A 22,052-nucleotide genomic window follows, 5' to 3' on the forward strand; every position below is an offset into this window, starting at 1 on the left:
ACATGGTCGTGGTGGTGTTAGTGGACCCTCTGGTGCTGGGAGAGGACGTGGCCGTTCTGCCACATCCACACGTCCTAGTGTACCAACTACCTCAGGTCCCAGTAGCCGCCAGAATTTACAGCGATATATGGTGGGGCCCAATGCCGTTCTAAGGATGGTAAGGCCTGAGCAGGTACAGGCATTAGTCAATTGGGTGGCCGACAGTGGATCCAGCACGTTCACATTATCTCCCACCCAGTCTTCTGCAGAAAGCGCACAGATGGCGCCTGAAAACCAACCCCATCAGTCTGTCACATCACCCCCATGCATACCAGGGAAACTGTCTCAGCCTCAAGTTATGCAGCAGTCTCTTATGCTGTTTGAAGACTCCGCTGGCAGGGTTTCCCAAGGGCATCCACCTAGCCCTTCCCCAGCGGTGAAAGACATAGAATGCACTGACGCACAACCACTTATGTTTCCTGATGATGAGGACATGGGAATACCACCTCAGCATGTCTCTGATGATGACGAAACACAGGTGCCAACTGCTGCGTCTTTCTGCAGTGTGCAGACTGAACAGGAGGTCAGGGATCAAGACTGGGTGGAAGACGATGCAGGGGACGATGAGGTCCTAGACCCCACATGGAATGAAGGTCGTGCCACTGACTTTCACAGTTCGGAGGAAGAGGCAGTGGTGAGACCGAGCCAACAGCGTAGCAAAAGAGGGAGCAGTGGGCAAAAGCAGAACACCCGCCGCCAAGAGACTCCGCCTGCTACTGACCGCCGCCATCTGGGACCGAGCACCCCAAAGGCAGCTTCAAGGAGTTCCCTGGCATGGCACTTCTTCAAACAATGTGCTGACGACAAGACCCGAGTGGTTTGCACGCTGTGCCATCAGAGCCTGAAGCGAGGCATTAACGTTCTGAACCTGAGCACAACCTGCATGACCAGGCACCTGCATGCAAAGCATGAACTGCAGTGGAGTAAACACCTTAAAACCAAGGAAGTCACTCAGGCTCCCCCTGCTACCTCTTCTGCTGCTGCCGCCTCGGCCTATTCTGCTGCTGCCGCCTCGGCCTCTTCCTCCGCCTCTGGAGGAACGTTGGCACCTGCCGCCCAGCAAACAGGGGATGTACCACCAACACCACCACCACCACCTCCGTCACCAAGCGTCTGAACCATGTCACACGCCAGCGTTCAGCTCTCCATCTCACAAACATTTGATAGAAAGCGTAAATTCCCACCTAGCCACCCTCGATCCCTGGCCCTGAATGCCAGCATTTCTAAACTACTGGCCTATGAAATGCTGTCATTTAGGCTGGTGGACACAGACAGCTTCAAACAGCTCATGTCGCTTGCTGTCCCACAGTATGTTGTTCCCAGCCGGCACTACTTCTCCAAGAGAGCCGTGCCTTCCCTGCACAACCAAGTATCCGATAAAATCAAGTGTGCACTGCGCAACGCCATCTGTGGCAAGGTCCACCTAACCACAGATACGTGGACCAGTAAGCACGGCCAGGGACGCTATATCTCCCTAACTGCACACTGGGTAAATGTAGTGGCAGCTGGGCCCCAGGCGGAGAGCTGTTTGGCGCACGTCCTTCCGCCGCCAAGGATTGCAGGGCAACATTCTTTGCCTCCTGTTGCCACCTCCTCCTTCTCGGCTTCCTCCTCCTCTTCTTCCACCTGCTCATCCAGTCAGCCACACACCTTCACCACCAACTTCAGCACAGCCCGGGGTAAACGTCAGCAGGCCATTCTGAAACTCATATGTTTGGGGGACAGGCCCCACACCGCACAGGAGTTGTGGCGGGGTATAGAACAACAGACCGACGAGTGGTTGCTGCCGGTGAGCCTCAAGCCCGGCCTGGTGGTGTGTGATAATGGGCGAAATCTCGTTGCAGCTCTGGGACTAGCCAATTTGACGCACATCCCTTGCTTGGCGCATGTGCTGAATTTGGTGGTGCAGAAGTTCATTCACAACTACCCCGACATGTCAGAGCTGCTGCATAAAGTGCGGGCCGTCTGTTCGCGCTTCCGGCGTTCACATCCTGCTGCTGCTCGCCTGTCTGCGCTACAGCGTAACTTCGGCCTTCCCGCTCACCGCCTCATATGCGACGTGCCCACCAGGTGGAACTCCACCTTGCACATGCTGGACAGACTGTGCGAGCAGCAGCAGGCCATAGTGGAGTTTCAGCTGCAGCACGCACGGGTCAGTCGCACTACAGAACAGCACCACTTCACCACCAATGACTGGGCCTCCATGCGAGACCTGTGTGCCCTGTTGCGCTGTTTCGAGTACTCCACCAACATGGCCAGTGGCGATGACACCGTTATCAGCGTTACAATACCACTTCTATGTCTCCTTGAGAAAACACTTAGGGCGATGATGGAAGAGGAGGTGGCCCAGGAGGAGGAGGAGGAGGAGGAAGAGGGGTCATTTTTAGCACTTTCAGGCCAGTCTCTTCGAAGTGACTCAGAGGGAGGTTTTTGGCAACAGCAGAGGCCAGGTACAAATGTGGCCAGCCAGGGCCCACTACTGGAGGACGAGGAGGACGAGGATGAGGAGGAGGTGGAGGAGGATGAGGATGAAGCATGGTCACAGCGGGGTGGCACCCAACGCAGCTCGGGTCCATCACTGGTGCGTGGCTGGGGGGAAAGGCAGGACGATGACGATACGCCTCCCACAGAGGACAGCTTGTCCTTATCCCTGGGCAGCCTGGCACACATGAGCGACTACATGCTGCAGTGCCTGCGCAACGACAGCAGAGTTGCCCACATTTTAACCTGTGCGGACTACTGGGTTGCCACCCTGCTGGATCCACGCTACAAAGACAATGTGCCCACCTTACTTCCTGCACTGGAGCGTGATAGGAAGATGCGCGAGTACAAGCGCACGTTGGTAGACGCGCTACTGAGAGCATTCCCAAATGTCACAGGGGAACAAGTGGAAGCCCAAGGCCAAGGCAGAGGAGGAGCAAGAGGTCGCCAAGGCAGCTGTGTCACGGCCAGCTCCTCTGAGGGCAGGGTTAGCATGGCAGAGATGTGGAAAACTTTTGTCAACACGCCACAGCTAACTGCACCACCACCTGATACGCAACGTGTTAGCAGGAGGCAACATTTCACTAACATGGTGGAACAGTACGTGTGCACACCCCTCCACGTACTGACTGATGGTTCGGCCCCATTCAACTTCTGGGTCTCTAAATTGTCCACGTGGCCAGAGCTAGCCTTTTATGCCTTGGAGGTGCTGGCCTGCCCGGCAGCCAGCGTTTTGTCTGAACGTGTATTCAGCACGGCAGGGGGCGTCATTACAGACAAACGCAGCCGCCTGTCTACAGCCAATGTGGACAAGCTGACGTTCATAAAAATGAACCAGGCATGGATCCCACAGGACCTGTCCGTCCCTTGTCCAGATTAGACATTAACTACCTCCCCATAACCATATATTATTGGACTCCAGGGCACTTCCTCATTCAATCCTATTTTTATTTTCATTTTACCATTATATTGCGAGGCTACCCAAAGTTGAATGAACCTCTCCTCTGCCTGTGTGCTAGGCCTAAATATATGCCAATGGACTGTTGCAGTGGTGGCTGACATGAAGCCTGATTCTCTGCTATGACATGCAGACTAATTCTCTGCTGACATGAAGCCAGATTGTCTGTTACGGGACCTCTCTCCTCTGCCTGGGTGCTGGGCCTAAATTTATGACAATGGACTGTTGCAGTGGTGGCTGACGTGAAGCCTCATTCTCTGCTATGACATGCAGACTGATTCTCTGCTGACATGAAGCCAGATTGTCTGTTACGGGACCTCTCTCCTCTGCCTGTGTGCTAGGCCTAAATATATGCCAATGGACTGTTGCAGTGGTGGCTGACGTGAAGCCTGATTCTCTGCTATGACATGCAGACTGATTCTCTGCTGACATGAAGCCAGATCCTCTGTTACGGGACCTCTCTCCTCTGCCTGTGTGTGTGCTGGGCCTAAATATATGCCAATGGACTGTTGCAGTGGTGGCTGACGTGAAGCCTCATTCTCTGCTATGACATGCAGACTGATTCTCTGCTGACATGAAGCCAGATTGTCTGTTACGGGACCTCTCTCCTCTGCCTGGGTGCTGGGCCTAAATTTATGACAATGGACTGTTGCAGTGGTGGCTGACGTGAAGCCTCATTCTCTGCTATGACATGCAGACTGATTCTCTGCTGACATGAAGCCAGATTGTCTGTTACGGGACCTCTCTCCTCTGCCTGTGTGCTAGGCCTAAATATATGCCAATGGACTGTTGCAGTGGTGGCTGACGTGAAGCCTGATTCTCTGCTATGACATGCAGACTGATTCTCTGCTGACATGAAGCCAGATCCTCTGTTACGGGACCTCTCTCCTCTGCCTGTGTGTGTGCTGGGCCTAAATATATGCCAATGGACTGTTGCAGTGGTGGCTGACGTGAAGCCTCATTCTCTGCTATGACATGCAGACTGATTCTCTGCTGACATGAAGCCAGATTCTCTGTTACGGGACCTCTCTCCTCTGCCTGTGTGTGTGCTGGGCCTAAATATATGCCAATGGACTGTTGCAGTGGTGGCTGACGTGAAGCCTCATTCTCTGCTATGACATGCAGACTAATTCTCTGCTGACATGAAGACAGATTCTCTGTTACGGGACCTCCCTCCTCTGCCTGGGTGCTGGGCCTAAATATATGCCAATGGACTGTTGCAGTGGTGGCTGACGTGAAGCCTCATTCTCTGCTATGACATGCAGACTAATTCTCTGCTGACATGAAGACAGATTCTCTGTTACGGGACCTCTCTCCTCTGCCTGGGTGCCGGGGCCTAAATATCTGAGAATGGACTGTTCCAGTGGTGGGTGACGGGAAGCCAGATTCTCTGCTATGGAACCTCTCTCCAATTGATTTTGGTTAATTTTTATTTATTTAATTTTTAATTTAATTCATTTCCCTATCCACATTTGTTTGCAGGGGATTTACCTACATGTTGCTGCCTTTTGCAGCCCTCTAGCTCTTTCCTGGGCTGTTTTACAGCCTTTTTAGTGCCGAAAAGTTCGGGTCCCCATTGACTTCAATGGGGTTCGGGTTCGGGACGAAGTTCGGATCGGGTTCGGATCCCGAACCCGAACATTTCCGGGATGTTCGGCCGAACTTCTCGAACCCGAACATCCAGGTGTTCGCTCAACTCTATTTTTTACAGAACAAATTAATTTATGAAGTTATTGTGCGAAGTCTCGTGAGACCTCATGAAGCAATAACTTCGTCTCATCGGAGCCAATACATTCTAATACTGTACGGCGCTCCTGCTCCGTACAGTATTAGAGCAAATTTTTATGCGAATTGACTTCGGATGTTTCATTCGAAGTCGATTCGCTCATCCCTACCTGGAATATACAATGCAGTGTATATAATATAAATAGCATTTTGCAGTTTATACCTAAGAAGAATTAACAACTGAAAATTAAATTGCAAGTCCACCTTTTAGAGTCCCGTTGATTTTAGGTCCAGCATACAGACAGTGCTGATGACTTTTTCATATATGTCAAATTTTACGATACAGAACTCCAAACTCTCTGCATAGACCCTGCACCACTAGGGGGAACTTAGGAGCATCCTGCATATAATTTATACACTGAACAGTCTACAGTATTCTCCTTAGCTCCCCCCGGTGGTGGCAGCAGTCAGTCAGTCAGTGGACATAGCCTCAAGAACGTTATGTACAGGTAAAACCTTCTATTCCATGAACTGATAAAACATGAATATTGTCATAACCCCGAAATGGCCCTCTTTATTGTAAAGGAAAGCTTGAAGGTGGACCAGTCACTAGTGTTAAGCGAACCCGACCCGAACCCGAACTTTGCTGGAAAAGCTCTGGTTTGAGTTCGGTGTTTGGGCATTTAATAAAGCTTGTTGAAAGGCTGCAGAGCAGCCAATCAACAAACTTTTAAGCTGTGGGCACTTAAAAGCCATCACAGCCATGCCTACTAATGGCATGGCTGTGATTGGCCGGTGCATCATGTGACCCAGGCTCTATATAAGCTGAATCACGTTTAGCACCGCCCATAAGCTCTGAGTAGTGCAGGGACAGGAAGCAGGCGGCTGAAGTGAGGGACAGTGTTAATGTGATTTTTTGTGGGTGCAATACACCATCTCTGCACCCCTGACACAGAAAGATAATCATAAATCTGGCTGTTAATTCTGTGGGTGACCTACAGCGATTTTTTTGTGGGTGCAACGCAACATTGTACTTTGTACCACTGACACAGAAATATAATAGTTAATCCGTCTGTTAGTTAGGTGCACGTCATATACCCATTTATTGCGTGAAGTACACCTGCACTGCATACGTGACAGGGACATTGATATAGTTAACAGTGATGAGCGTCAGGGGCAATATTCAAATTCGCGATATTTCAGGAATACTTGGGCGAATATTTATCATATATTCGCGAAATCAAGAATTTGTGATCTCCAATCATTATTTTCTTGATTGCAAAATCGGCAAACCGAAAATTCACAATAAAAATTTGCGATATGAAAATTTGTGATCAAAACTTCTCCTAAAGTCAAAGATATTGCAGCCTTCTCATTGGCCCACAAGCAAGAAGCAGTGAGGGATCATGGGTGCTGATGAAAAAAAATGTAGAATATTCGCGATTACGAAGATATTGTACTACATTCTAGATATTTGCGATAAAAATTTGCGATTAGAATGTTCGCGATCAACACTAATAGTTAATCCGTCTTTTAGTTAGGTGCACGTCATATACCCATTTATTGTGTGAGATACACCTGCACTGCATACGTGACAGGGACATTGATATAGTTAATTCGTCTGTTAGTTCGGCCGGTGACCTCAAAGAATGAGGAGAGCATCAAATAAGGGACGTGGCCCGGGTCGTGGTGCTGCTGGTGTTGGTGGAGCTCCTGTTGCAGGGAGAGGTCGTGGTCGATCTGTGCCAGCTACACGCCCAAGTGAAACCCCTTCCTCAGGTGCACGTAGACGACAGAACGTTCAGCGTTATTTTGTAGGCCCGAATACCGGTGTACGAATGGTGAGGCCAGAACCCGTACAGGCGATAGTAAATTGGGTTACTGACAGTGTCTCCAGTTCCTTCACATTGTCTCCCACCCAGTCCCCTGCTGAAAGCTCAGAGTTGGCACCTGCAGCCGATGGGCATCAGTCTTTCACCTCACCCCCTTGCAAATCAGCCAAGCAGTCTGAGCCCCAAGTCATGCAACAGTCTCCTATGCTTTTTGATGACTCTGCTAGCAGGGTTTCCCAGGGCCATCCACCTATCCCTGCCCCAGAAGTGGAAGAGATTGAGTGCACCGATGCCCAACCACTTATGTTTCAGGATGAGGACATTGGAAGACCACCGCAGCACGTCTCGGATGATGACGAAACACATGTGCCAACTGCTGCGGCTTTCTGCAGTGTGTAGACCGGCAAGGAGGGCAGGGATGAAGACTGGGTGCAAGATGATGTGGAGGACGATGAGGTCCTCGAACCCACATGGAATCAAGGTCATGCGAGTGACGTGTGCAGTTCAGAGGAAGAGGTGGTGGTCACACAGCGCCAGCCACACAACAAAAGAGGGAGCAGGGTGCAAAAGCAGAGTGGCCGTCCCCTAGCCAGTATGCCTGCTACTGCCCACTGCAGCAAGGGACCGAGCACACCAAAGCCAGCTCCAAGGAGTTCCCTGGCGTGGCAGTTCTTCAGACAATGTGCTGATGACAAGACGCGAGTGGTTTGCACGCTGTGCAATCAGAGCCTGAAGCGAGGCATAAACGTTCTTAACCTGAGCACAACCTGCATGACCAGGCATCTAAGTGAAAAGCACGAGCTCCAGTGGAGTAAACACCTCAAAAACCACAAAAAATCTCAGGCTCCTCCTGGTCCCTCTTCTGCTGTAGTCTCGGACTCTTCCTGCCACCACGTCCGTAACCGTCACCAGGCATCTCCACAATGTTTTGGGGTCATCCCAAATTTATAAAAAAAAAAATAAAATAAATAAAAACTACAAAAATAGGGTTGGCTACCTCTTCCATCACCGCTTCTGCCTACACCACCACGTCCACCGCCTCCTCAACCTCCTACTCCACTCCTAGTTCAAGATCATTATTTTTTACATTTTTTTTTAATTCTATGTTATTTGAATTCATTTCCCTATCCACATTTGTTTGCAGGGCAATTGTCCTGCTCTTACCCCCATTTTGCTTCCTTTTGCAGCCCTCTAGCCCTTTCTATGACTTTTTTAGAGCCATTTTAGTGCCCCAATGTTTGTGTCACCATTGACTTCAATGGGGTTCGGAGTCAATTTCTGATAAAGTTCGGGTCCCGAACGCGAACTTTGCGCCAAAGTTCGTCCGAACCCGGCGAACCCGAACTTCCAGGTGTTCACTCAGCCCTACCAGTCACCATTATAATTATAGTGTGGTGTCCAGGTTCTCTAAACAGTGTTAAGGGCCACCTCTTATCATGTTATAGATTGCTCTATAAGGGACACCAAAGCCCTGAAATCCAGCGCTGCTGAATGCAATGCAAAATCTGTATCAATACCCCCGATTTACCATGTGTCATTGATTGTACAGGTGTCCTCTTACTGAATGTGGCAGATGAGGCTGCAGCCTGGGTGTAACTAATATCTATACACTCTCTATAGCTAAACCCCTGTTGAAATCTTGCTTCCTCTTCTAGGCCCCTGTTAAGATATTTCCTATGAATTTCACCCCTGCTGAAATCTTTCCTATGAGCTACGCCCCTGCTGAAATCTTTCCTCTGAGCTACGCCCCTGCTGAAATCTTTCCTCTGAGCTACGCCCCTGCAGAATCTTTCCTCTGAGCTACTCCCCTGCAGAATCTTTCCTATGAGCTACGCCCCTGCGTAATCTTTCCTATGAGCTATGCCCCTGCGGAATCTTTCCTATGAGCTACGCCCCTGCTTAAATCTTTCTTATGAGCTATGCCCCTGCGGAATCTTTCCTATGAGCTACGCCCCTGCTTAAATCTTTCTTATGAGCTACGCCCCTGCTGAAATCTTTCCTATGAGCTACGCCCCTGCTGAAATATTTCCTATGAGATACGCCCCTGCTGAAACCTTTCCTCTGAGCTATGCCCCTGCGGAATCTTTCCTATGAGCTACGCCCCTGCTTAAATCTTTCTTATGAGCTACGCCCCTGCTGAAATCTTTCCTATGAGCTACGCCCCTGCTGAAATCTTTCCTATGAGATACGCCCCTGCTGAAACCTTTCCTCTGAGCTACACCCCTGCGGAATCTTTCCTATGAGCTACGCCCCTGCTGAAATCTTTCCTATGAGCTACGCCCCTGCGGAATCTTTCCTATGAGCTACGCCCCTGTGGAATATTTCCTATGAGCTGCGGAATATTTCCTATGAGCTACGCCCCTAATGAAATCTTTCCTATGAGCTACGCCCCTGCTAAAATCTTTCCTAGGAGCTACGCCCCTGCAGAATCTTTCCTATGAGCTACGCCCCTGCTGAAATCTTTCCTATGAGCTACACCCCTGCGGATTATTTCCTATGAGCTACGCCCCTGCTGAAATCTTTCCTATGAGCTACGCTCCTGCTGAAATATTTTCTATGAGCTATTCTCCTGCTGATATCTTTTCAAAGAGCTACTCTCCTGCTGAAATATTTATGAGTTACGCCACTGCTGATATTTTTCCTAAGAGCTACGCTCCTGCTGAAATTTTTCTGTGAGCTATACCAATGCTGAAATATTTTTTATGAGTTACGCCCTTGCCTAAATCTTTCCTATGAGCTACTATCTCAATCACGTCTTTCCTTGTAGGTGCACTTCTGCTGAAGTCTCTCCTATGTGCTGCGGGGTACTGATTCCTTTTCTATGAACTATATCCCAGCAGAAATATTTCCGGCAGAACTTTTGGGAAATGTTTCCCTATGAGCTTCATTCCAGATGAAATCTTCTAGATAGCTACACTTCTGTTGAAGCATGTCCTATGAGCGACGCCCTAGAGAAATCTTTCCTTTAAGCTATATCCCTGTTGAAATCGCTCCTATATGCGACACCCCCTGCTAAAATGTTTCCTATGTGCGACACTCCTGCTGATAACTTTCCTATGAGCTTTTTCTCCAAATGAAAATGTAACAAGAGGTCACCTTTAACTGGTAGCCATCATGTGAAGTGACGATCCCCTCAGATAACATGCAGCACAACAGCTCACCATATAGTGCACAGCTCTGCTGACATTAGCAGGTGCGGATCCTGGAAGATTAATCCTCGAATATGTATGTAATATGTCACTGCAGTAAATATTAATGACTCCTCTCCTGCATAGGAGCTGAGCTTAGGAAAAATTCAGTGTGATTTCCATTGGGGTGGTCGAACACCTCGTTTTCCAAGGCCATAGGCATAATATTAGTCGACATGCATCATTGTGCTAGCTATGATGAGCGTCTACAGCACCGTTATCACGAGACCAGCATTAACAATAGAGTCCATAGAACTGAGGAGGACATGCTTCCTCCTGGGACCATAGGACCTATCAGGACTCTGATTTATTTGGAAAGGTGGTGGCACTTTTCAGCAATTCTACAAATAATCCAACTCTACTGAACGCAGAACTGCTTCAAGTTGTAAATGAATGGCACACCCAGGTGACAACCGAGCGTCAGAGCCTGAGAAGCGATCAAGGTAAGAATTAGTCCATCATCTGTGATGGATGAGGAGGTGGAAGGTAGATGAAGACATGACAGTGAAAATGTCAGTGCCTTCGAGATGGGAAATGTCAGCTCCCCGGCATGACTGTGTGCAACGGTGCCCTTTAAATACAGGCAGTATTTTAGTATATGATGTTTAGTCGCTGAGACTTAATGCAAAAACGGAACTTGAGGATGCCTCTTGCTGCATGTTATATATGGCATGGACTTGTCCTTCTTTCGGACTCCCCAGGGAATATGGGGACACTTGAAGCCCCTTCACAATTTGTGTAATGGGCCCCCAATTTATATATGGAATTTATAGCACTAGGGTCTTCTTATGTGTCAACTGGATCATTCAGCCCTCAGGTACTAGATCATGAAGGTTTCTGCAACCCTATCTACCACCTAAAGCTATGACCCGTGTTGAATTAAGGCAGCTGGTCACCCTGGCAAAATTGCACAAGTAGAAGTGTTGGTGGCGTCAGGCTAGGGGAATCAGAGGATCCTCCAGTGGGTTGAGGCCCTGACACAATGATGGGCTCATGTGGTGTTAACTTTGGAGGCAATCACTTGCCACTGGGGTTTATTTTTTATGAGATGGTTCAGTAATGACCTAAATGACTAGAGATGAGTGAATTGATTCTTAAGAATTAAAATTCAAATATCCAAATAAAAGAAATAAAAAAAATTTGAATTCATTAGAACCAAAATTTATTGAGACTTCATTCTGATCATTTTTGATGACAGAGATGAGAGACCGATCAGCATGAAGTCCTGGGCACCAAGGAGAAGAAGATGGTGGTTGGGATCTAACGCCACATCTTAAAGTTCTAGCTCTTTTTGTGTCAAGGTGGGGATGGAGGGACTTTTTGTCTTTCTACTGGGGTTGAATTTAACTACAATCTGTTCAAAGGAGGTGACTTGTTTGTAAAAACCCTTGCATTTTTAGGCAACAGTAAGGCCCCTTTCACACGGGCGAGTATTCCGCGCAGATGCGATGCGTGAGGTGAATGCATTGCACCCGAACTGAATACCGACCCATTCATTTCTATGGGGCTGTGCATCACTTGTGCGTTGCGTGAAAATCGCAGCATGCTCCTCTTTGTGCGTTTTTCACGCAACGCAGGCCCCATAGAAATGAATGGGGTTGCATGAAAATCGCAAGCAAGTGCGGATGTGGTACGATTTTCACGCACGGTTGCTAGGAGACGATCGGGATGGAGACCCGATCATTATTATTTTCCCTTATAACATGGTTATAAGGGAAAATAATAGCATTCTGAATATAGAATGCATAGTACAATAGCGCTGGAGGGGTTAAAAAAATAATAATAATAATTTAACTCACCTTCTCCTCTTGATCGCGCAGCCCGGCATCACATGATCTTTTACCATGGTGATGGAACATGCGATGACCGGAGTGACATCACCACAGGTCCTGTTCAGCAAAGGAGACAGAAGAGATGCCGGGCTACGCGTTCAAGTGGACTAAGGTGAGGTTTTTTTTTAACCCCTCCAGCGCTATTGTACTATGCATTCTGTATTCAGAATGCTATTATTTTCCCTTATAACCATGTTATAAGAGAAAATAATACAATCTTCAGAACACCGATCCCAAGCCTGAACTTCTGTGAAGAAGTTCGGGTTTGGGTACCAAACATGCGCGATTTTTCTCAGGCGAGTGCAAAACGCATTACAATGTTTTGCACTCGCGCGGAAAAATCGTGGGTGTTCCCGCAACGCACCCGCACATTTTCCCGCAACGCCAGTCTGAAAGAGGCCTAAGGGTTAATCCAACCAAAACTACAGTATCCTGCATTAGCCATGGTGGAAAGTCATTGTAAAAAGATTATCTTCCTCTCGTGAGTTCATCAAGTCCAAAGTATGGTCCACTGAACTAGCAATGATCCCTGGGCTGGTTATGGTGGTCCCCAGCATCAAGACCTCCCAACGCTCTTAGCTTCTGTCAAGGAGCCTGTCAAAAGAAATTGTTTTTCCAAACTGGTCAATACCTTTAAAGGATTGGTGGTAAATTTCTGATTGTTGGGGTTCCCTCTGCTAGGACCCCCACAGATCACAAGAACAGTGGTCCTATGTTCCCAGTTGGAATGGAGCAGCTGACGAGCATCTATGGGACTGCTGGAGATAGTGTGCTTGGCTATCTCCGACAGACCTTGAATGAAACAGCAGCTTCAATTCAATTCAAATTGGGGACATACAACTCCCATTCTTGTTATTGGTATGGGCCCCAACTGTGGGAGTCCCTGCAGTTAACCCCTTATCACCTTTCCTTCAACCCCTTTAAAGGGGTTGGCCACCTTTGGAGTGGTTTTTGACAAAACCCCCTCCTGGGCAGACCTGTGCAAAGGGAAGCATACTTACCTGACCGCCAGTGCTTGGTCCCGTCTCCTTCACTCTCCAGCCTTGGCTACCTCAAGGGGGCGCCCTGCTCTCCACATCTACTCTGACACTGCTGCAGCTAATGACTGGCTGCAGGTGTGACCTACTCCTCTCGTGTCATGTCAATTAGTCACGTAGCACAAGGGGAGCACAGTGGGTGTTGACAGCGGAGGACCTATGGAGAGCACAAGAGCTGGGACCAAGTGCCAGGAAGCAGGTCAGCCCAGGAGGAGACAACCTCTTTAAGAGCTTTGTCCCATCACAAATATGTTGGAAATAAAGAATAATAACAATTCTCCATTCTCTGACACAGATAACAAATAAAGGGAACAATAATATATTTTAAATATTTTTTTTTTTACATTTTTGTTTTGCAAATGTTCATATTTTTTATCTCTCAGATTTTTCCCTCCATTCCTTTTTATATTTTTTATTTTGAAGAAGCTGCAAATTTCTACAAATTCACTACACAAAGGTGACCTGATAGAAAGCGCCGTTAACGTAGTGGATGAAAGCTCAATGGTTGGAAACAGATCTGTTTAAGTCAAGCTTATTATTTTCAAGCGTAAGATACTACTCAGTTTATTACGGAGATGTGCCACCATCGCGCATCGTCATGTTCTATGCACTCTGTCTACAAAACACAGGAAGACGATATTAGTGAGCGGGACGCGCCGCTTGAAAGCCGACCGGGACGCCGTGCGCATTTCCAATCTTCTGCTGTCAGAGAGATCTCATTGCTTAAAAAGAAGAGTATTATTCCTGCATCACATATAGTACAATACCGGTGCCAGGGATCGCAATGCGCTAAATGTAACCATAGAAACTGGAGAAAAATATATATATATGTACACGTAGGAGCGTAACGCCGCCTGAGCGCACTGTTTTACAGTAGAAGGCAAGAAGAGTTTTTTTACGCAAGGGCCCTTTAAAATAGAAGCTTTAGTGGACATAAGATGTGGGAGCATGCTTCCCTATTCACTGACTCCGCACGGCGCCAGTTTGGGGGAGAGACCACTTGACACTCATCTGAAGTGACCGGACCAGTAGATCGGAGGTGATAACTCATATTATTGCTCAGGCTGAGAAAATCAACTCTGCTACATCTGTAAAAAGTTTCTACAGACCAGAGATAAATATACTAGAGTTAATAAAGTGGATTCTCCGCTCTCATTTCTGAGTCAGAGCAGGGACTGCGAGTGACTCTGGCTCTGGAGGACCCAGCACCCCTAATGCATTATGCAGGAAGCCCATTGGTTTCAAGGGAAACTGTCCTAATACTTCATTTACCCCCAGATGATCGATGGAGATCTGAACAGATGGACAGCGTGAGATCATCTTATGTACGGGGAACCTTCTGAAGGTGGGTACATACATTACATGACTTATCCTGTACTGATCCTGAGTTACATCCTGTATTATACTCCAGAGCTGCACTCACTATTCTGCTGGTGCAGTCACTGTGTACATACATTACTTATCCTGTACTGATCCTGAGTTACATCCTGTATTATACCCCAGAGCTGCACTCACTATTCTGCTGGTGGAGTCACTGTGTACATACATTACATTACTTATCCTGTACTGATCCTGAGTTACATCCTGTATTATACTCCAGAGCTGCACTCGCTATTCTGCTGGTGGAATCACTGTGTACATACATTACTTACCGTGTACTGATCCTGAGTTATATCCTGTATTATACTCCAGAGCTGCACTCACTATTCTGCTGGTGCAGTCACTGTGTACATACATTACTTATCGTGTACTGATCCTGAGTTACATCCTGTATTATACTCCAGAGCTGCACTCACTATTCTGCTGGTGCAGTCACTGTGTACATACATTACTTATCGTGTACTGATCCTGAGTTACATCCTGTATTATACTCCAGAGCTGCACTCACTATTCTGCTGGTGCAGTCACTGTGTACATACATTACTTATCCTGTACTGATCCTGAGTTACATCCTGTATTATACTCCAGAGCTGCACTCACTATTCTGCTGGTGCAGTCACTGTGTACATACATTACTTATCCTGTACTGATCCTGAGTTACATCCTGTATTATACTACAGAGCTGCACTCACTATTCTGCTGGTGCAGTCACTGTGTACATACATTACATTGCTTATCCTGTACTGATCCTGAGTTACATCCTGTATTATACTCCAGAGCTGCACTCACTATTCTGCTGGTGGAGTCACTGTGTACATACATTGCATTACTTATCCTGTACTGATCCTGAGTTACATCCTGTATTATACTCCAGAGCTGCACTCACTATTCTGCTGGTGCAGTCACTGTGTACATACATTACTTATCCTGTACTGATCCTGAGTTACATCCTGTATTATACTCCAGAGCTGCACTCAGTATTCTGCTGGTGCAGTCACTGTGTACATACATTACTTATCCTGTACTGATCCTGAGTTACATCCTGTATTATACCCCAGAGCTGCACTCACTATTCTGCTGGTGGAGTCACTGTGTACATACATTGCATTACTTATCCTGTACTGATCCTGAGTTACATCCTGTATTATACTCCAGAGCTGCACTCACTATTCTGCTGGTGCAGTCACTGTGTACATACATTACTTATCCTGTACTGATCCTGAGTAGTGTTGAGCGAACTTTTGTTTTAAGTTCGGCGTCTAAAGTTCGGGTTATCGAAGTATCCCGTTCTGGATTCTAAATTCCATTATGGTCTGTGGTAGCGGAATCCATAACGGGATACTTCAATAACCCGAACCCGAACTTCAGACGCCGAACTTAAAACAAAAGTTCGCTCAACAGTAATCCTGAGTTACCTTCTGTATTATACTCCAGAGCTGCACTCACTATTCTGCTGGTTGTCACAGGAAATTGAATATACGCTTGTTGTCAGACATACACCTAACAGCTTCTGTTATTTGGGAAAGGGCTTTATTTTAGATAGATAGATATAGACTTTTTAAAGTATTTTCCCTGCATGGTTGTACTTATGTTACCTCATTTGCAGCCGTCTGTAACCATGGAGACACATAGATCTGCGCCGGAGCTGTATATAGAAGTATCTGTGAAGTTACCCGCTTCAGCTGTGTTTGGCTGCACATGTTTAATCCCCGGATCTTTGCTTCAAGAACACATTTCTAACAGGACGAATCTGCAGAACAGACCAATGAGTCTTGTGTTAAAATGATTAAATCTGTAATTGTGCCGATGCTGGAATCCAAGAACTGGAGATATTTCCAGTGTGGAGCGGTAACTGCTGGACGGATCCGCTGGCTGAAATCATCCCTTATTTTTGTTACCAATTTCACGGCTTTGAAACATAAATTACAAGCAAATGTTTTCGAAAGGCCTGGAAATGGCTGCATCTGCCTTCGAGGCGGCCAAGGAGCAGTCGGCTCTGCCCCTGGAAGCTGCAGCCTCACGCTCTGACCACAATGGGCAATGGCATTATGGGAAGTGAGTTACTGATGTGTGAGGGACAAACCGAGGTCATCAACATTTAACTTCCAGGAAACCCTTTTAACTATTTACAGGCCATATTTGCAATTTCCCTGGTCCTCCAGGGACCACCCTCATCAAGGGGCGATGTTACGGTTTCTCTATCTAGCGCTTTATCTCTCTTTTGCAACTTGGCACTTTGGTGTTTTCCTTCCAGATGCTCTGACCTGGTCATCTTCTGGCCCAGTGTCACTGACCCTGTTGCCTCTTTTTCCTAAGCAACTCAGCCATGACCTGCCACTTTGGTGGGGAGGGAGACTCCCTCTGCTCTTAGGTTCTCCTTTCAGCTTCCCAACCACATCACAGGCTGCTGGGCCTCTATATGCCACCCCTGTCATGGGCTTGCAGGCTCCCTCTCCTCCTATCCTTTCTGTGGCCCACTGCCACCAAAAGTAGTAGTCTCTGCTCCAAGCCCGTTGCCAGGAATTCCATTTCAAACCACTACATTCAGGCAACCAAGTCCTCATGATCTGGGCGTTGCTTCATGTCTACCCTTAGTGATGCTTTTGGTACTACTGCTACCCTTATGCAATGCACATGTGTGGCAGAGACTTCCTCTTATCCTTCTGCTGCTATTATTCTTAGGGGACTAAATGTGCAAGAAGAAGACTCCCTTTCCTGCTGCCCCCTTCACTCCAGCTGCAGCAGGCCACTCTCTAGTCAGCACCCCCAGCAGGTTTCATCATTCTGCTTGCATCACACGGCTTATAAGAGGGTCCCTCCTCTTCTTAGAGGTGGTGCACTAGCTAGCAGCACTGCTCATCATGGCAACAGGGGTTTGGCATGTTCCTCACCCCCTTCTAAGCTGGTATCGCAGCTGGCAAAGACGTTATCCCTTCCTCCTTAGGACCTTTACGCCAGAACAGTAGCCTGTATATACATCGTAACCACTGGTAGCATTGCTATCGGTGTGTCATTGCTGCCCATCTCTTCAGGAGGTAAGGTCAGCAGCTTCCACCCCTTACATGATATATGAACATTAGCATTCAGTGACTGCAAGCATAAATCCTATAACCTCTGTAACCTCCACAGTCAGGGACCTATTTTAGGATAACATGATCAGGAATGGATGGATTTTCTTCTCTGGAAGCAAATGATAAAGTTTTTCCATACAATGACAGTAAGCAGAGATATTAGAAACTGGCAGAAACTTGTAAACCTATTTAAGCTATTTTTGATTTTCTGCTCATTGTTATAAGCAGTGTGATACAGGACACTTTCCTGGCCACTCATTTCCATCCAACAAGACTCATCAGGAGGCGCAGAAGGAGGTGGGTTTAGTTTGGCAGCTGTATCTCTTATGATCTCAGATCTGAGTACAGGAGAAGGAAATGGATGAAAGATCTAACGCAGCCAGTGTGTATTATACACTCCCCTGCATTGAGATTGCAACATCAAGAAGTACATGCCGTAAGGTTTTGCAAACCATGGAAGTGGCAGGTGTTGCTAAGATGCAGATGATCACATTTTCAAGCACCTAGCTCCAGTCAGTGGCATAAAAGCCAAATTGAAAGCAAAGTGTTTTAGCCACATGAAACCTCAAAAACTGTATCAGGTTGTGTGAGATGATTGTACGATGCCTCCTGTTCACTGGTGTGCCAGTTATCACCACTTGTCAAACTGAGAGGTGCAGAATCCTCGAACTGAGATCTAGTTTTATCATTCGAGCAGATCGCTACGCACCTAGACCAAGATATTGTTGTCAACACTGTGCCCGGTGGTTAAAAGAACAACCACAAACTGAAATGACAGCAAGAAGTCCAGAGAGGAGAACCTCTGCCCAGACGGATCGTCTGATTAGAAGAATGGCCTTTAGTGATCCATTCTGTACTGCAAGTGAAATTGTCACATCCCAAGCCTGGGGCGGCAAACAGTGTCTATATAAACCATTAGAAGGTGTCTGCACAACACTGGGCTACGAGCCAGACATCTAGCTACAGATGTCCACTGACCTAACGCCTCTGCTTTCAAAGGCTATCATGGTGCACAGCAAGACGGCAATGGAAGCTGGAATGGAGAACTGTCCTCTTCAGCAATGAGTCGCACTTTTTTCTTCGATGCAATGATAGCCAGAGATTGGTCTAGAGACCATTTTGGCAGCACCATGAAGAGGCCTTCACAAGGGAACGTCACACCAGTCCTACTCCCGGGATAATTGTGTGGCGTGGAATAATGTACGGTAGCTGGACCCCTTTAGTCTTCATTTCAGGTACAGTAACAGCTCAGCATTACATTGATTTGTTCATAAAACCAGTGGTACAGCCATTTATCAACAGTGTCCCAGGACCCATTTTTCAACTGAACAATGCCAACCAGGCTGCATGTTGCTCATGCTACTGTGAGCAGCATAAATGGCCTTAACGTGCTACCATGGCCTGAAGCATCTCCGGACATGTCTCCAATAGAGGACATCTGGGTGGTCATTGATCAACAATTGTGTGCCCATGTGTATTCAGAACACTCCACAGACAACCATTCATAACCTCACTAATAGCATGCCAATGTCTATCTGTCAGGTGATTTCCATAAATCCAAGACTTTTTGTCACAGATGTAGTAGGGGAGAACACCAAAAGACAACAAGAACGAAGTGTCACGGCTGAGGATGGGGAAAACCCTCAGCTGTGCAATGACAGAAGATGGGGGTCGCTGCTCGACCAGGATGACAGAATTAGGGAGCAGGTCACCTCCTAATCGCATCCCTAATCTGACCCTGACTCCTAGCTGTATGAGCCGACACTGATGGTAGGAGGGCTCATACTCTGGAACCTTGAAGTCCCAGCTAGCCCTCAGGGTGGCCCTAAACTAGGAGCAGGGTAAGATGACCTGCTCCTTCTGGATACGGAGGAACAGGAGTCTCACTGGCCAAGCTATAAAGAAAGGGGAACAGAAAAAGTCATATGGCAATGGCAGGTAAGTGCAACTAGTACCACACCTACCTGCCACAGACACAGAGCCTGGAACCCAAGTATAAGAGCTGCTGTCCACAACAACACAAGAGACAGAGCACACACCACACAGGAACCCAGGAAACCATACGCTGCAATAAATAAGCATAACACAAACGCATCCTCATAACATCGTGTATCACATTTTATGACCACAAGGGTGGCCCTCACTGGCAGATGGTATATGGGACCAGGAGAGTGCCTCCAGCTTACTACAAGGCTGGAGTACCCCTCAGACATCAGGTCTCAACTGAGGCTTTATAGCCCATGTAGTCACACCCACAATCAGACACACCCAGTGCACACATACTAGGAAGGAAGTTAACCCTTCCAACACCAGGGAAGGGAAGACATCAACTTAAAGGGGAAGTGCACACAACTAAAACCCTGTGCACACCAAACAGGGAATATGCACACATATAAAGGCAGGTTGCCAGGTGCAACCGCATGCACATTGCAGCAAGCTGCCCAGCACCAGCTCAGGCTGCCAAACTGCAAAACAACCACATGTTGCCAGCGGCAACCACAAGTGAGGCAAAATACTAGCGGACCTCATCTGTGGCTGAACAACAACACCAGACCGCAGGCAACAGCATGCGGACACAAGAGTCACGACCATGACCATGGTCGTGACAGGAAGGGGAAATACACTAGGCCTCACCGCTAGGTAAGGAAAAGGGTCACCACCTATAAAACCCTGCTCCTGGCTCTAACCCCTATCCGTATGGGCACCTCTCGATGGTAGAGATGCCCATACACAGGAACCTTGAAAACCCTGGTGACCCTCGGATGCCCTAAAGATAATGACAGGGCAGAGACAACCTGTTCCTTCCCTCACTGAGCCCTAGTAAACAACCGGGGTGGGGGGGGGGAATACAAAACACAACAAGCAGAACACTTAACTTCTGAGGATGATGGATAAACAGGACTTCAACAAAAACCACACTCCACCTCTTCCAAAACCAAATGAAGCTATCCAGAGGAAGGAGTTATGGGTAAAGTCAGACTAAATAGGGAGGGGTAAAGGTCACATGATCCACACCTGAACAGGAGGTGTGGACATACCAGCAACACACAAAGTGAAACCAAGAGAGGCTGTCAGATCACTCATGTGCAGTCAGTCTTTCAGACCTTCTAACACCTTTTCCTTCTCGGTGTTCACAATTTCAAGGTTCAGGAGCATATAGATATTGATATCTATCGATAATGGAAACCTAAAACACTGGACAGATCGTCAACAAAATGTGCATAAACTCTATGTTGTTCCAGTATTGTGCAAAAAGGGACGATTTGAAGGTATGAACATGTATATATATGAATATATGTATGTGCAGTATATAACAGTCATCGTTACAGAATTCTATCATATTCACTTCAGGAACTTCTAGATATCAACCTTATCGCGCAGGCACAATGAGGTACATTTTTAGAAAGGAGATTCTGCAAAAAGAATGCATCCTCAGTGTACATACAGATATGAGCTACATGCAAGTTGAGACACATTTTAAATTTATAAAATTACTTATCCTGTACTGATCCTGAGTTACATCCGATTACTGTATTATACTCCAGGGCTGCACTCACTATTCTTCTGGTGGAGTCACTGTATGCATACATTACTTATCCTGCATTGATCCTGAGTTACATCCTGTATTATACTCCAGAGCTGCACTCACTATTCTTCTGGTGGAGTCACTGTATGCATACATTACTTATCCTGCATTGATCCTGAGTTACATCCTGTATTATACTCCAGAGCTGCACTCACTATTCTGCTGGTGCAGTCACTGTGTACCTTACATTGCATTACTTATCCTGTACTGATCCTGAGTTACATCCTGTATTATACTCCAGAGCTGCACTCACTATTCTGCTGGTGGAGTCACTGTGTGCATACATTACATTACTTATCCTGTACTAATCCTGAGATACATCCCGTATTATACTCCAGAGCTGCAATCACTATTTTGCTGGTGCAGTCACTGTGTACTGTGACACAGTGAGAGGTTTTGTCTGGGAAAACAGGTATTTTCCTCGCAGCATGTGCGGCTGGGCTGATTTACAGCCAGGTGAGGTCAAATACTGGACCGGATTTTAAATGCCGGTCCGGGTTTTGTCAGCACCTGGCTGTCCTTAAATAGGCAGCTAACCCTGTCTACTAGAGCGAGTCCCCACAGTACATACATTACATTACTTACATCCTGTATTATACTCCAGAGCTGCACTCAATATTCTGCAGGTGGAGTCACTGTGTACAAACATTACATTACTTATCTTGCATTGATCTCAAGTTAAATCCTGTCTAATACTCCAGAGCTGCACTCACTATTCTGCTGGTGGAGTCACTATGAACATACATTACATTACTTCTCATGTACTGATACTGAGTTACATCCTGTATTATACTCCAGAGCTGCACTCACTATTCTGCTAGTGGAGTCAATGTGTGCATACATTACTTATCCTGCCCATTAATTTCAAGGGAAACTGTCTAATACTTCATTTCTCCTGTGGTGGCGCTGTAGGGCAATTGGAC

The sequence above is a fragment of the Bufo gargarizans genome, chromosome 4 (genome assembly GCF_014858855.1).
Source record: "Bufo gargarizans isolate SCDJY-AF-19 chromosome 4, ASM1485885v1, whole genome shotgun sequence".
Lineage (NCBI taxonomy): Eukaryota > Metazoa > Chordata > Amphibia > Anura > Bufonidae > Bufo > Bufo gargarizans.